A 17,198-nucleotide genomic window follows, 5' to 3' on the forward strand; every position below is an offset into this window, starting at 1 on the left:
TCGACCTCGCTCACATGGCACGTCAAGTCGCCCAATCTCGTTTATTAGCCTCGCAGCATATGCAAAAAGAGCTTTACGAGCGCTGCCATGGCGACGTTAGGTTCGTGTCAGGTGCTTGGGTGCTCCTCTGGTTACCATGCCGTCGGGTTGGCCTCTCCCAGAAGCTTCTCTCTCGCTACACAGGACCTTATGAATCCTTTGCCGAGTTAACGACGTAAATTACGAGATTTCGCCGCTACACTTTGATGCATCCTCAAGTCAGACGCCTGTTGACGTCGTGCACATTCCGCGCTTGAAGCCGTACTTCGCTCGCAATTATTCGCCTACCATGCGCCGAGACGACTCTTCGCCACCCGGGAGTCCTGTTACGGAAGGATGAAAGAAGAGAGAGGACGAAGATCGGAGACGCTGGCTGCTACGTGTTGTTGGTCGTCAGCCATCTTAGCTACTCTGACTCAGCCTGTATATATATTGTAAATGTAGCCTTTCTATACTCGCAACATCCCCGCAACAATATTTCCAGCACACATAATTTTACCAAAGGTTAACTTCAGGACTAGAAACTACAGTCGGTGATGTTTTGGGACTTCAACTGTAAAATGAAGGCCCACGGCGAGCGGCCTGAATACCGTCATATTTTCATCAACACCCTCGCCCTGAATGTCACTATTAGAAGGATAACGAAATCATCAACATAGCAGAAAACCTCACCGGAAAGCTTAGCAGTATGGCCCTCTAGTTGCCTATGAATATACCATAGGAAAATGTCACTAATGATAGGAGCTGCACACGAGCGAATGCATACCCCTGATTTTTGTATATACAGGCCCCCTTTACATGAAACAACGAGAGACCTCAAGTAAAAGGAAAGAAGTTGAAGAAAGGCTTCTATTGCAATACCGCTACCACTGATGAATACTTATTCATCATTGTCACATACTTTGCAGTCTTTAACACATTTCATAACCTGGGCATGTGGAAGGGAGTAATATAAGTTTTCCACATCTACCTTGAAGGTACAGCCGATGTCCAACGAACTGTTTTTCAGGTACTTACTTGCACACAGTATCCGGCTATCCGGAAAGGATCAACTATTGTTAAGTGCGCAAGATTCCTCTGTAATAATCACGACATAATTAAGTGCCAGATGCCCTTTTCCGAAACTATGGCCAGGAACGGCATGTCAAAATTGTGCGATTTCACAGTAAAAAAAAAAAACTGTGGTTCCCTAATTGTTGCTTTCTTTACGCTGGCTGCTAAACGTTGCAAATAAATTTCTTCCAACAAAGATAGTACTTGCTGCTTGACTTTCGCAGCCTTAACCTTTACACCTATCAAATTTTTCCGAATTGTATCCTGAGACGTTTGTGAATACACAACAGAATTAATGAAGGCAAAGTACCCTTCGTTGTCTGCTACCAACACATGCAAATTCTTTTCACACAGAAAATCAACTAGGTGCCTAAGGACGTCTTTCCCAACCCGTCATCTTCCTGTCCTAGAAATGATATCTACACACTCTGAAACACACTTTGAACATTCGTCATCTTTGGCACATATTGAGACCGACCTTGCTGTGGGCAACTTCTCAAATAAGGTCAGGTGAGGTTCAGTACAGTATTTCGGGCCGAGATCCAATACCGGCTTTTGTTCCTCTGGAATAGGCGTCGTGCTCAGGTTAAGCAGATGACCCTGAAGATGTTTTTATTCTTCTTCACCCGTGGCGTAGGTCGAACAGTGCACCAAAGGCACTAACTGGTGGAGTCAGCTATGTTGCACTACTGCCCATATTGGCTTGAAGGTGTGGGACTTTTTGGAGGATTTGCACACGCGATTCGATGTAAGTGCTTAAGAGTTCTAATCTGTCGCCAGGACTCGTACTTAGGAATTTCGCACAGCCTTCGTGAATGTCCCACCGAAGGCTTGAGCACAAGAACTGCACGTCGGCTGGGCAGATTCCCTGTCTGACGTGTGAAGACGCAACTGCGGCCCTACATACGGACACTGCTATCATGGCTGCCACACAGGTTGGGTCCTGAAACACGCGAGCCAATTCACAATATAAATCGATTAGGCTCACAATACAATGACAAGGCCCATCTCCGCGAACCGTCTATCACTCTTCATGACAAGGAACTGCGTTACCTTTGTCACTTTTGATAATGCGTCAGTTGGTCACATTGACCTTTATGTATCTCTGTGTCTCGTGTATGTCATGGTTTTTGAACTAGCACCTACATATATGCTATACATATCCTGAACAAAATATCAGATGAAAGTCAGCGCCGTGTCATCGTTTTTGCCTTCCTTTCGTCCGTGTCTTGCGTTACGCTGCTACGCAGCTTACAATGAAGTGGTGGGGTTGCCTTTTGTGGGCCCGTCCGCAGTCGGTGTCAACTCTGCGTTGACTTCTTGGTGGGCGCTGATGGATGGTTGGGGTTGCCTCGTAGCAAGCGTCTAATTAACGCCTTTGACCGTGTTGACGTAACAAACGCCTCCGCCGCCAAGAGATTCGACCTGAGGGTGACCAGGTGTCAGGTTGCCTGAAGCGTCGCGGTCGCGGCCCCAGGGATTGTTCTAGAAGTAATGGCTGACGTCACACTGCAGGTCGTGGGCACAGCCCTCGCTTCGTAGTGTCCATCTCCCAGGGAGCACAGACACACACACGCACACAGGCAGACTGGTCGGCGTGCCCCAGCGACACGCCTACCGCACGCCATGATCCCCGCATCGCTTTACAATGTTCTACCCCTCTCTCTGTCCCTTTCCTTTCTTTATCGTGGTCCTCGGCAAGAAAGAAGTAAGTTGCCTATCTCAATAATATCGACTGTGATTCGTTCAAAACACGCTCCTAAAGGAGAGCGCGGAATTCGTTGCTCCATATCCCCGGCTCAGACCGTCTGCATTCTTATTCTGGCTCACTTTGCTGCCCTTGACCCAGAATTAGTATTCCGGTCAAATGTGACTAGTCTTCCGCTTCTTTCCCACATCTGCTTCACCCATGGAAGAGGGAAATGGTGGCTCCTGAAGGTGAATTTGCTGCCTTGAATATAACATCATAGCTTTTCAATTGCCCATATACCTTGCAAAAACAATCTTTCTAGGAGGTGCTAAACACCTCTTCTCGCGATGGCAGTTTTCGACTGAAGTACAGCGCGGGAAGTGCTTCACCGCTTTCGTTTATTTCGGCGAGGACGACACCTATGCGACGGTGACTGGCGTCGCACCAGAGAGCATTATCTGCAAAAGTCTGCCGAGACAAGCGCATGCAATGAAGCCAAAACCTTCCTCTCAAAACAATCCGCATATTCCGAATAAGCTCCGCAAACCTTCCACTTTCCTGCGACTCACGTAATAACAATTTCTTTCTTTTATTAAGTAAGGACATGCACTAAAGCTATAAAACGACAAAAATTGCTGCTTAAATTACGCGCTTCAAACTACACAAAGTTTAGAGCTTATGTCTAAACACTACCTCGCACGCTCTAAGCGATACTAAAGTGCTGTCATCTTGTTCATACACGCGCGAGACACGTAACAACATGTTGCTTCTTTGTGTCCGAGCTAGGCATGCCTTAAGGTAATTATACAAACACTTTCCACATTGTGCGGTTAAGCAACGGCTCCTTTAAATAAGGCGCTTTTGCTTTCAAAAAGGAATGTCGCTAACCTTCCGAAAAGTGAACTGATAAGTGCGCCACTACAGGTTTCTAACAAATAAACTAGACTTAGCGTTGCCAGCATACCATACAAAAAAAAATGATGCCTATCTGCTTGAAGAAAGAGCGACACATGCAAAAAAAAACAAAGTTTCAAAAGATTACGAGCGCACAAACCATAATATTCTTTCAGAATATCAGTGAAATTCTAAAATAACCAATTTAAACAAATATTATAACTTGCTTAAACGGGTTGGGACACCAAATCTTGAGGCTATAAAAAGTATGTTGTAGGCTGCTTCCGTATGCGAGGACACCCACAACGATGTATTGGACGCTGCAAACATTTCAAAATAATTTTAATTTAGCTCCAAAAAGTCATTAAAAGCTTCTTCTCGTAGTCGAGACCCATCGCTAGCGCGGCAGTTATGACGTCACAGAGGAAGAACGAAAATATTGACGTCATAGCACACTGGCACAAAACGTGACGTATGATGAGTAGCGATGAAATCCGATTACGGAGCCTGCGGAGCCGAGCGCCCGATCATAGCCTCCACTATGACCGAGCTACAGGCATATAGAAATCCTTTCTTAATGCAAAAAATGGGTAAGGCGTGCAGACACGGACACAGGAGGAGAGAAGTGGACAACGCCGCACGGCGGCTCGCGAACGGCAAATTGCGTGCGGCGAGTTGCCGTGCCGGTAATGTGGACGGGCCTTTCACGTTGAATGTAACACTAGCCGGCCGACTCCGAAAGAGAGATATGCGACGTTCGTGTTGTCCGCTTCTCTCCTCTTGTGTCCGTGTCTGAAGGCAATTGCCCCTTCTTTGCATTACGAATCCTAACCAACTAGCTCAGCTTCCTATCATTCTAAAAATCCTTTCTCTATGCTACAGGCTTCTAGAACGCTGTAACCGAGCTAACCCTGGCCCCTGGCTAACCGAGACATGCACAGCGCTGTCGCGGAGGGCAGTTGACGGAGCATGTGCCAGTCACATAGTTCGGTAGCTCAGAGCGGTCTCTCGTTCGCTTGGCGTTTCTCAATGTGTAAAGGCCCGTCCACGTTACCGGCACGGAAACTAGCCGCACGCCGTTTGCCATTCGCGGGCCCCCGTGCGACGGCGGTTTTGCTCGCGAACGGCGAGATTTTCTAGCCGTACAGAGGACGGGCCCGGGACCCATTTATGCGGCAGCCGTACGGCGAAGCGGCCAATCAGCGACCCAGGAGTGGTCACTCTGGCACCGACGGCAGCCTCACCGCCGCCGATATCGTCGCTAGGCCTTTTCCGGTTCACTTCAAAGCTAAAGCTTACGGCGCTTCGGAATGAATCACCGACTCTCACAAGCCGCAATATTTTCTTACCGTTGTTGTCGCTCTTCGCAATAATTATAACAATCGCGACATGCACTTCGAATCGCCAGTTGTTTACCTCTGCTCGCAGAGCACGCGTATGCGCGAGCAGACGATGCATCATAGCTTTACGTCACTATTTTTGTTACCCGCGTGACCAAGCCGTGTTGCCTTTTCTCTCCTATGACGTCATAGCATCACCCGGAGCCCAGAAGCCGAAACCGAAATCGCTCGGTATAATAATGCTATTATTAAATTATTTATCGGGTATATGTGAATCCCGCGGTGTGTATCGCACTTCCTGAAGCAGTACGCAACGCTTGAATTGAACAACACATGAACGAAAATTTTCATGTCTCAAGCCCTTTAAAAAAAAACTATCTCTAGTCTCGGAGATCAGTAATCGTTTAACTAAACCCTAAAAAATAAGAAAACATAAACTGCTGCTTTCGGAAGACCTGTATCGCCGTTATCCATTTTTTATAGCAACGGCTACGTCATCTCTTTAAGCCGTAATCGAGGCGGACGCTGTCTGATAGCTCTCGTTGAACTTGTCAAGCAGGGAATGCAAAGGGCACGTAGGCCCTTTCCTTCTTTGCCGACCCCCGACACCTTTCGTACTGTCCACCTGCTTTTTTGGCATCATCATCATCATCATCAGCAGCAGCAGCAGCAATCTCGAAGATATAGCAAAAGCAGCGGAAGAATTTTATACTAACATGTACAGTACACAGCGGAGTCAGGATATCTCAATTAGAAACAGTAATAAACAGGATAGAAAAACTCCTATAACTAGCGATGAAGTCAGAAGGGCCTTGCAAGACATGAATCAAAGAAGAGCGACAAGAGAAGAGGGAATAACAGTCGATTTAATCAAAGATGGAGGGACATACAGCTTAGAAAACTGGCGGCTTTTTATACAAAGTGTCTATCGACTGCAAGGGTCCCAGAAAACTGGAAGAATTCGAACATTGTACTGATTCGCAAAAAAGCAGACATAAAATAATTGAAAAATTATAGGCCCATTAGCTTACTCCCAGTATTATATAAAATATTTACTAAAATAATCTCCAATAGAATAAGGGCAACACTGGCCCTTAGTCAAAAAAGGGAACAAGCTCACTTCAGGAAGGGATACTCTACAATGGATCACATCCACGTCATTAATCAGGTTATCGAGAAATCTGCAGAGTATAATAAGCTTCTTCATATGGCTTTCACAGATTACGAAAAGGCATTTGGTTCGGCAGAGATACCAACAGTCATAGCGGCATTACGTATTCACGGAGTACAGAACGCTTACGTTAATGCCTTAGAAGATATCTACAGCGATTCCAGAGCAACCATAATTCTACACAAGAAAAGTAGGAAAACACATATAAAGGAAGGGGTCAGACAAGGAGACACAATCTCTCCAATTCTGTTCACTGCGTGCTTGAAAAAAGCATTCAAGCTATTAAACTGGGAAGGCTTAGGAATAAGCATTGACGGCGAATATCTCAGCAACCTTCAGTTTGCCGATGAAATTGTTCTATTCAGCAACAATGCAGACGAGTTACAAAAATGATTGAGGACCTTAACAGAGAGAGTGTAAGAGTAAGGATGAAGATTGTGATGCAGAAGACAAGGATAATGATAAATAGCCGGGCAAAGGAACAAGAGTTCAGGATCGCTAGTCGGCCTCTAGAGTCTGTGACGGAATACGTTCACCTAGGTCAATTAACCACAGGGAACCATGATTACGAGAAGGAAATTCACAGAAGAATAAAAATGGGTTGGATCTTATACGACAGGCACCGTGAACTGCTGACAGAAAGCTTACCATTATCATTGAAAAGGAAGGTGCACAATCAGTGCATTTTACCAGTGCCGACATATGGGGAAGAGACTGACAAAGAAGCTTGAGAACAAGTCAAGGACAGCGCAAAGAGCGATGGAACGAAGATTGCTAGGCATAGCGTTAAGAGACAGAAAGAGAGCGGTTTGGATCAGAGAGCAAACGGGTATAGACGATATTATAATTGACATAAAGAGAAAAAAATGGAGCTGGGCAGGTCATGTAATGCGCCGGTTAGAAACGGTTGAACGACTAGGGTTACAGAATGGGTACCAAGAAAGGGGAAACGAAATTGAGGACGACAGAAGACTACGCGGAGCGATTAAATGAGGAAATTCGCGGGCGCTAGTTGGAATTGATTGGCGCAGGACAGGGGTAATTGCAGATCGCAGGGAGAGGACTTTGTCCTGCAGTGGACATAAAACAGGCTGTTGATGATTATGATGGTGATGATGATGACGACGACGACGACTCGGAATGGACCGCCTGGTACGACTACTTCGCATCGCCTGACCGCTACGCTCTCCCACTGACGTCATACAGGGGAACATAATTGCCCCGTGGCTTTCGTCCTCCTTCACGCCGAACGTAGCTTTCTTTTCAACATCGTCTGACGACTCGGACGCAATCTGCCTGGAAACATTTGAAACGACAGACGCGCCTTTGTGAATCTTTCATAGCGCCCGCTACAGGGTTTAATGACTTTCGAATTTATCGGCGGCGTTGCCTTCTCCACTGCCTTTCTGATTTCGCGACACCCCTTGCGGTTAGGACTGCTCCTGGTCCTCATTTTCGGGTGCTTTCTTTTTTTTCTTCCCGTTGGTGGCTCCTCAGCCTGACCAACATCCTGAATTTCTGCCGAGGAAACCAGAAATATTTCCTTCTCCGGCTTAACTACGCCTCCCGGGCTAGCTGTTTCGTTCTGTTTCTTTGCACTGTGTTGTTCGTCATCAATCAGCGCCTGACTCTCTCCCTGAATTTCGGTCGTGGAAATCAGCAAGATTTCCTCCTCCGGTAGAACTACGTCTCCGGGGGTAGCTGTTTCGTCCTCTTTCTTTGTGGTTGCGGCCCCGAGGACAAGAATGTTGCCGTGGGGAAGGCTTGCGATCGTATTGTGCGCTAGTGCTCTGTGGCCTGAAGCCACACGACTTGCCCCATGCTCATCGGCCAGCTGTGCTGCGCCCTTTACAGACAGACCTTCCTGCCTGTCCTTAAGCGAAAGGAGCACCTTATTCATCAAGGTCTCGTCAAACCGCTCTAAGCAGATTAAATCTGCCAGTTCACTTACGTTATCTGCCCGTTCTTTCTTCACCCACTCCGCAAAATTGTCCTTCAGGAGACAAGCAAACTCGACAAAGCTTTTATTAGGCTCCTTGCTTTCCTCTCGAAATCTCCTCCGAGATTCCGCTGCTGAGTCTCAATGTGAGCAAACTCGACTTCACTGAACTGTACACGCCTGCCTCCGCTGAGTTCAATCGGGCTACGACTTGTGAGGCTTCTGCTGCAGGCCACGCTGATCGCTTCCCATAAACCAGTTAAAAATTAATCAGGTAGAGTTCGACGTCATCGCCTGTTTTTCACGGCCGAAAAAAAAACTAATTTTCACGCTTTCCGTTTGTGGCGGCGCCGCCTCCCCCATGCGCGCTAATCTTCCTAGTTCTAGTCGTATTTTCGCGAGCTCCAATTTTATCCTGCTTTCTTTCTTTCCCCTCGCGCTCCTTCTCTTCCTTTTACCGCTCCTTCGCTTTCTTTTCGCGACTTATCTTTTTCCAGGCATTCATGAGCTCGTCTTTATCGATGCCCACTTCGTCAATCGCAGTACGAATTTCTGGCTTCCTCAACCTATGGTTATTCGCCATACCGAGCTTTACTGCCAGGAGCAACCACTCCACTTTAACACTTTTATGTCCACGCTTTTCCGATGACTGACTACAACTTCCCCTGTATTGACCGCACACCAGGTGGGGATCAACTACAGCTTAACTACCTATAGGACCCTGTCCTTAGCGTCCGGCAAAACGTAGTTGCTCCAGCCCTCACCGAACCTCGAGCTTGTGAAAATCATGTCGATCGGAGCCATGTTCCCTGGTCCACCGATTCCAGATCGTGGGACTGCCTTCTGCTGCTCTTCTTTCAAGTTTCCTTGAGTCGTCCAAGGCTCCACGCCGTTACTGCGACAGTTGTGCCTCCCTGAGCCACGAAGAGGAGTTCTGGTGATCCCGAATCCACAGAAGTCGCTCATCTGTCCGTCGTTTTCCTCGAATTTGCGAAGTTCGTGTCTCCCGGGGCCGCGTTCACAGGTCAGCCGATCCCAGATCGTGAGGACTGCCTTCTTGATCTCACCGCTGTCAACCAATTTGTTGCCGCCCGAGGTGGCGTTAAGGCAAGGAATCCACCAAGCCCATCGAAGGATACGCCCGTTAGGATGAATGAAGGAGAATGGGTTTATATTACATTAATTACACTGCTCCAGTTACGGAAGTCCACTTTATTCAAGAGCATATTAAACGTCCCAGTCAACATCAGGACATGATTGCCCCACCGGACGGAAATTGTCTGCTTTTAATACCGTCGTCTTCCCTATGCGACTCGACTTGGGGAACTGACGATTGTATCGCAGCCAAAGACAAGCCTCGAATCGGTTGCGATACTACGCCCATGCTATCGCATCGTTCCTCAGCATCCCCACCTCCGAATCACGAAATATGTGAGAGGATAGCAACCGGGGAATCCAAGTTCGGCGCCGTTCTTCAGTAGCATTTGACATTGGCCCTTCTCATCATTAGTTCAGGCTGTCAAACAGTGGTGAGGTTGTCTTTTGCGGACACGTCTGCAGTCGGTGTCAACGCGGCGTTGACTTCTTGGCAGGCGCTGATGGATGGGTGGGAGTTGCCTCGTGGCAAGCTTCTAATTAACGCCTTTGGCCCTGTTGAGATATCAAAGTCCGTGACTCGTAGGCACACTGGAGGTCAAGAAAGAACAGTGGGTATTATTCTGCGCGAGCTCGTCACTGTTTGTCTTCATATCAAGTGTGTTGGAAATTATTGGCAGCAATGCTTGCACGCGGAAGCTATTTTGAGTCCCTCGATTTGAAGCAGTGAAGCACTCTTGCGGCGTTGCCCCAATATTTTGGCGATGTCTACTCATGGTCAATGTTAAACAGAAACAACGGGCCATCTAGCATCTCTTTGTTCTCCCACGGACGCCATTTTCACATTTCTGTATATTCAATGTGCTGTAGTGCACTTGCTCAAAGTGAGTGAATTTGCCTGTCTTAGACGATATAAGAGAGGACCGCCGTGCTGAGAATGATTTCGTGGTAACTACACCAGGGGTTCTCAGCCCCGAGATTCGGAAACGACTGCGAACTGATCATGCATCTTGAATGATTAAAAATAAAATTTATAACTTTACTATTTCAGGGTTGCACTCTGATTGATATCTAAGGTCCGCTCTTAGGGGGCCCAACAACAGTTGACATAATCATCGCGATGTTTACAAGGACGGATCAGTGAATGTGAATTCTCATACTTGTACCGATGCACATTCGACGCCGTTTCTTTACTGCACTATCTGGCTCTTGAGCTCTTTCGGAGGCTTCCACTATTGCTGCTCGCTCTTTGCAACTGATTAACGGATTCTAAAACAGTGCAAAAAGATCTGCATAGGGAATCCGCAGGAAATGCGGTCCCACTTTCCAATTCGCGACGGCGATTCAAGAATTTTCTCGTGGGGAAAACGTGGCGACAAATGGATGACGAAGCTGGAAATGAGAGAATTAAGATGATGCCATAGCTATGACGGCACGACCAGGACAGTATGGCTACGAAGGCATGACGACAACGCAATTACGTCGATGACGACGACAAGATAATGACGACGGCGTGACGGCGATGAGCTTATGGTTTCGACGGCACGACGACGGGGAGGTGATGATGACAGAATGGGAACGGCATAATTTTCTGAACGGAATGATAGTGAAACGACGACTATGCAATGGCGGTGAAAGCATGACAACGACGCCGTGATGACTCAGTGATGACCAGTGCGGCAAAGCTGTGGCGACAGCACGACAAAAATAGATGGTCACAGTAGAATGAAAAGGTGACGACGACATGGCCACGAGGGCGTGTTAGTATTGGAGATCCTCCCCTACGTATACCTCCGCCGCGCTGTGCCACCTGACTATACCTCGTGGCGGTTTGCACGATGTCCGGTTCAGCCCAAGACAGCAGCCAGCAACAGCAAGGCGGGAGAATATGAGATGCAAGCATGGCTTTAAATACAGACGCTTCGAGGAAACTGTTCGCTGAATTCATGAACCCCACTGCCAAGTATTTCTGCATATTTAGAGCCACAGCTGCCTTCATGAATTCCTCGATCTCATGCGACATTCCTGCGCAGTCTCGGGCTGGGGCAGGCACTTACGAATGCTTTCTTGTTCCTCATTGAAATGGGTGACGCGCCTGTGTGAGACTCTCGTACGTGTGAAATGACTTCTGAACGCCTCCAACTCTTATGTTGTGTTACAAGACATTGCTTTCAGAACAGCGTTTAACTAAATGAGCTCAACGCAGTTGTAAGCCGCGTGCTTTGCTAGCAAAGAAAGCGACAAGAGCGCTGTGTCCTCCCTTAGGTCAAGAAACCTCTGTGACCGTTTCCAGGTTCGGTGTACACCTCCAAGTCTGCGTACAGATATCGGTCTTTCTTTGTCTTCTTTCTCTCTTTTCGCCATAGTGGACTCTGATTAGGTTGACTGTAGACGTTCTTGCCTTTATATTGCAAACAAGGGGTAAGGCGTGCAGACACGGACACAGGAGAAGTGGACGACACGAACGCCGTTCTGCCTTTCTATTCTTTTCTCTCTCTCTCCGTCTCCGTGTGTGTGAACAAACGTTATTAGTTTCAAATACTTGTAAAAATTACTTTGCATCATAATAGAGCTATAAATGTTTCAGGACATTCATCAACGTTTGCCCCCTAGCTGTGTGGCTGCTTATCATATAAGTACATAACAGCGTGTAAACATAGTAGAATAAGCGGCGTCCAGAAGTGTCCTTTCAGTGTGCAACAGGTAATTCCGAAACTGTAATGTGCCCGTGTGAAAGATTACATGATTTATGTGAGTTCTTACACACAATTTTTTAAGTTAAATAAGACGCTCATTCTTACACAGCTGAAGTTTAGCATAATGGTAGAAGTATATCAGTTTATCGGCCAAGAGTCAATTTAGAAGTCAAAAGCAAGGATATGATGTTGCAACCAGCGATTCTTGTAGGTTTTGAGCTATGCCTAGAATTTCATTAGTTTCGAACAAAAAAAGCCGCAGTTGCACCCGAAAGGCGAAGCATAGATCACGATAGCAAATTAACGGACAGATACACGAAGTAAGGATAGCAGTTTTACCGCCCGAATGCACTTGTAAACATAGGCACACAAACTAAGTAAACAAGCACGGCTTCACCCTCGCACAAGCAAACATCCCACTCTATGAGCACGTCAACTCGCCGTCAAAACGGTAGAGTGAGGAAGCGCGGCAGCAGCAGAGGGCAAATCGACAGTGTGCTACGTCTCGCATCAACTTCAAGTAAGCCGCGAAAACATAGCGCGCCACGGACTCTGTCCCCGTCGCACATGGCGTTCAAGATACAGCGGCCCGGCCCGCCCGAAGTAGTCCGTGCCCCCTCCCCTCCCTATCCTCCCTACAGAGCCTTGTCCACGAAGGAAGACGGCGCGCTTCTCCCCGCGTTCCTCTCTTGCGTGCGCGGCGCCGCGATCGCCGGGTCACCCTCGCACGCTTTCGCTCGCACATACAGCATACGGCGCGCACCGACTGTTTTATCGCCCTCGGACACAGAACCTGACGGCGACGTCAAAAATGCGCATGAAGCCTCCAGATAATTGCTATTCTAATTATAGAGCGGTGGATTCAATTAGTAAGTACAAGTAATTCCTCCTGTGTAGTCCTTCATGTCAGTGTTTGTTGGCGTCTTGTGATATGACTAATAAAAAATCGGACTCCTCGGTTCCCTTTCTTCTTGTTTGTTATCTCAACATGAATTTCTGACATGTCCCCACACGGTCAAGAAGAATTTATACCCTATCAGGCTGGGTGTTTTAATATCATTCGGAATGAATGGCATCGGATGACACTATTCGGGTGCTACAGAGCGATATTGCGGGTCATTAGAAGGGAATGGCTTCCGCAATGGAATGAGTTCGAGAAGCTCACTCGGCTTCGCACTCGGAGCGAACGTATTCTCTTAACCACAGAAACAAAGTAAAAAGAATAGGTTCATCGTTTGTAAATTGAAAAACGTACTTGTAAAGAAATTAATAAGGGAAAATGCAGATTTTCCCTTATTATTAGATTTTCCCTTATGCAGATTTTCCCCCATCACTGAAAAATTCGACCTGGTCCGGGATCAGGACGAATTTTTCTTCAACTGCGAGGCTTTTCTTTCGAGGAACCCGTATACGGGTTTCCTTTGTAGCAATTGCTACGACGATTTGAGTCTCCCGTTCTTTCTTTATTAATTATTTCTTTCCACCTTGCGGGTCAGTATTTCTTCAAACGTAAGGAAATACTTAATCTTGCGTGTTTTAATGCACATCTTTGTTTTAAAGAGGAAAATGCAGTACGGCAGGCTGTCGCAAAATGTTGTTTCTGTCCCTCTGCCAGATGACATACGCGCTCACCAGTCCCAGGGGCCGTACTGAGAAATGCATTCTTGATCGGGATGGAAGGTGTCGTGCGTGACTGTTCATGCTGCGATGACTTCATTTCCGAGGAGCAGAACAGAAAAAAGAAAACATATGTAAGTGAGCACTTCAGTGCGCGTCAGGGAACAGCTGGTTTCAGCTAACGACAGATTTTAGCTACTTTGACTTCCAGAGTGCAAATTTACGTGGGCTATTCCTGTATTGTACTGCTCACATTAATTCGGGTGTGTTCTCTGCTGTTTGTTCTGTGTATCTATGGCACAAACATATGAGCCCGATAACCAAAAAATGCAGTTGAAACGCAACTGTGCTTTATTTATGTTTCAAACGAGAGTGGATGTGGCCAGACAACGTGGCCATTTTATTTGGAGCTTCGTCAGTTCCTTCAAGCGTTGCCCATACACGAAAGCAGTCTGCTACATGAGAGCGCATGCAACGACGGTGAAAAGTGCAATGCGTATTATGCAATTTTATTCGAACACGTTTTTCTAGTGGTTATGTCTTCGAGTACGCAAAATTTCGAAATCACAATTTTGCGCCAAGCGAGATCTCACTTTTTTCTTCAAGAAACTTTGGACAAACATGCCAGCCCAGACAACACAAAAAATCCTGTGGACGTCCCGGAAAGATCAGAATGCCCTCACTTTTTATGAGATAGGCTCACAACGTCCACAGTATTATGCCCGCAATGAATATTAAACACAACTTCTACTGCTGGACTCATCGCGAACCTAACTAGACATCTATCTGAGCAACGCGCTTAGCCGAATATTCTTAGTACGTTGCTTCCGGGTGTGTTTATTTGAGGGCTTCATGCTCGCCTGAACGAAAAAAAATTAACTACAAATGACACACTGAAGAAAAGCTTCATTTGTGACCCATTTTATTGTAAACATTATTATTATTATTATTATTAGTCGTAGTATAGTACTGGTACTACTATACAACTATACCCCCCCCCTCCCCCGCGTCCGGCGGCGCCCGCACCACGACGACTCCCGCTGTGTTTGGGACGGTTTCCAAAGGAGGGCTGTGTTTCGACCTCGTGCCCTGCAGTTGGTTCCCTTTCGCCCATGCCGGGCCCTAAAAGTTGCCCGGCACACCATTCCGACTGACCGTCAGAGCGGCCTGACGCCGCAGCACGGTTCCAGAAAGCGCCGGCCACCGAGGGTGGCGTCAGGACCACGGAGGCTGCCTGGTTCCTCTCTCCCTCGAACGTGTTTCGTCCTTAGGGACTGTCTGGGGACTGAGGAGTTATTTAGGAAGTTTGAAGCTGCTCTGTTATTCTCTCTTGATAACCACGACAACATTTAGACATTGTATAAAGACTTCTTCGCTGAGAAAGCTCTCCTCGTCTATGACTCTGCGTGAAGTGGGAACAAGACCTCCTGCCGGCGACGCATACCTCAGCACACGCAACACCCTCAATACCAAATATGTATTACACGTGGATCCATCTCACAAGCTGCTTGCAGCACTGCGGAATCTACCCGAATTCTGAGTCAATGGGAATGCCGAGTGGCCCTCTACGTGTGATCATTCGCACCAGGTCGTAGGCTCAGCGACTGCTTGCCATCATGTTGCATGCGTCATGACTGGTGGATTCACGCAAAAAAATGTTTTCCCGCCGTAACCATCAGCTGCACTCAATGCATGCGACAGCAGGGCTTCGCTTTACCTATACGCTTTCCCTGCAGTTACCTTGCAGCCTCGTTAGGCAGTAGTACGGGTGAATGCCCTTACAAGTGTTCACCCGTGCCACAGCGTCTGCTCGGCGTGTATTTGGCGTTTACTTGGCATTTGCGCGCTAGTGTCATCATGTACCATGCTAGAGCGGGGTAGTAAATTAATGATGCAGTGAACAATTAGACTTGTATAAGTTACCGCATCTTTAGCGCATCACCAGTGCTAATGATGTGGCACCATCTCCTAACTAGAAATCAAACCAATTTTAGCGCTTGGTGCCATGTCTGCAGTCCCAGCAGCGTGAAAACAGCCGATCTCAACAAGTACAACAAAACGCACCTGATGATTCGACGTCAACTTGACATGAAATATAGCGATGACGGATTTTTCCGCTTGTTTGCTGACAGGGCGGAGAGCCAAACACGAATTCGGATCGAGGCGGGTGGTCGGCGCTGTATGGGCGCTGCCATGTTGCCACTGCTAGGGTGGCTTTTCTGTAGCAATACGGAGCTCCACGTGACTGCGCTTTGCGAATGGCAACGTAACGGCACGTGGAAAACAGAAAACCAAATCTGGCTCGCTCCATGATCCATACAGAATAGCTCTAGTTACAGCAGTCAAGAGGGCCAATCCCCTGAGGAAAGGCACTTAGAGCAAAGAACTCCCTCGTGTGCTTTTCATTTCATCAATTACGGCCTTGTAGAAGTCTCTGCAGAGCAATCTTACAGTTGACCGACTAGTATCAAAACAGCTTTGTGATGGTTTTGTCCCCTGCAATGGAACACATTCTGTACAGTCCCACCGCCACTCGCTTCTCCACAGAGATCGGCTTCCTCAATCGTGTGGTTTGGCGATCCAACATAGATCTGCAGGATTCCACCAACTATATGAAGGTAGACGGCGACACACGGAATGCTTGGTTGAAATCATTTTCTCTAAGGTTTGGGGCAGTGTCTTCAAACCAATGCTCCTTCATTTGAAAAGTCCTATGCACTCGGTTAATAATTGAAGCAGCAGCCATCACAGCGGAAACAGTGAACGGGTTTGCTTGAATGCGCTGCTCAATTTTATCACTGTGCCTTGCTTGTGGGTCTACTTGAAAGTGTAATGGTCTTCTCTGATTATTACGGTTTGCTCGTAATGCAAAATACGCAGTAATTAAGCGCTTCTCCTTCTGCAACTTAGCATCTTTATCTAGCATCGCCATGTCAACCATATTGTTTGTTTTCAATTCACCAGCTACTAAGCTGGCTAAGCCTTATCTAGACTTACAGCGAATACACAGTCTGGAATATAACTGTCTTGATACGCGTTATTAAGTTTTTATTTCAGCGAAGCGACGCCCCAAAAAGATTTTTGAATAAATGAATTGCATTCGTAAACACTTATGCATACCTTGTTCTACTTCAGTGACAAAGGTTCTTTGGAATGATCCCCATTGACATCGCCACCAAACGACATTAATTTTTCGAGTGTAACACCACCGCGGGCAAATGTCATTCGCTGCAGCGAATGTCATTCGATTCGCCTGAGATTAAAACGCCCAATCTGACATGGGTTTTACACGCACAGACGAGGCCTGACATTGACACATGAGCTGCCTGACAGTTGGAAAAACAAGCTTTTTGATCTCCAGTTAATATTTCTCTGTGAATACGTATGCGTGAGATATTGATATTTCTGTGTGTGAGACATCGACGTCAGCGGGCGAGGCTTGACTAATTTGCGGTTTCTCAGAAATGTTTTCATATGATATCACGATGCGAAGTTTGAGCATTACCGTGGTCTAGAAATCCTCGACAAGTTTAGTGTAGGTACCGGAAGCACCAAAAGTAGTACATCGTGCCTCGCTCCTGATGCTTAAATAGATCACACAAAAGCACCGGGCACGATGCTTATGTGGTGTTTCAGAGTCGTTACTAAGTGGCTGAAAGGTGAA

At 47.0% G+C, this 17,198-nt stretch overlaps 1 protein-coding gene across 3 annotated transcripts in view; it reads right to left on the reverse strand.

Moving 5' to 3' along the window:
- LOC142573238 (dual oxidase maturation factor 1-like) overlaps positions 1-17,198 on the reverse strand; it is a 245,561-nt gene that overhangs the window by 148,608 nt on the left and 79,755 nt on the right. The gene's annotated exons all lie outside the window — the stretch shown is intronic.

Source organism: Dermacentor variabilis, chromosome 2, assembly GCF_050947875.1.
Source record: "Dermacentor variabilis isolate Ectoservices chromosome 2, ASM5094787v1, whole genome shotgun sequence".
NCBI classification, from domain to species: Eukaryota; Metazoa; Arthropoda; class Arachnida; order Ixodida; family Ixodidae; genus Dermacentor; species Dermacentor variabilis.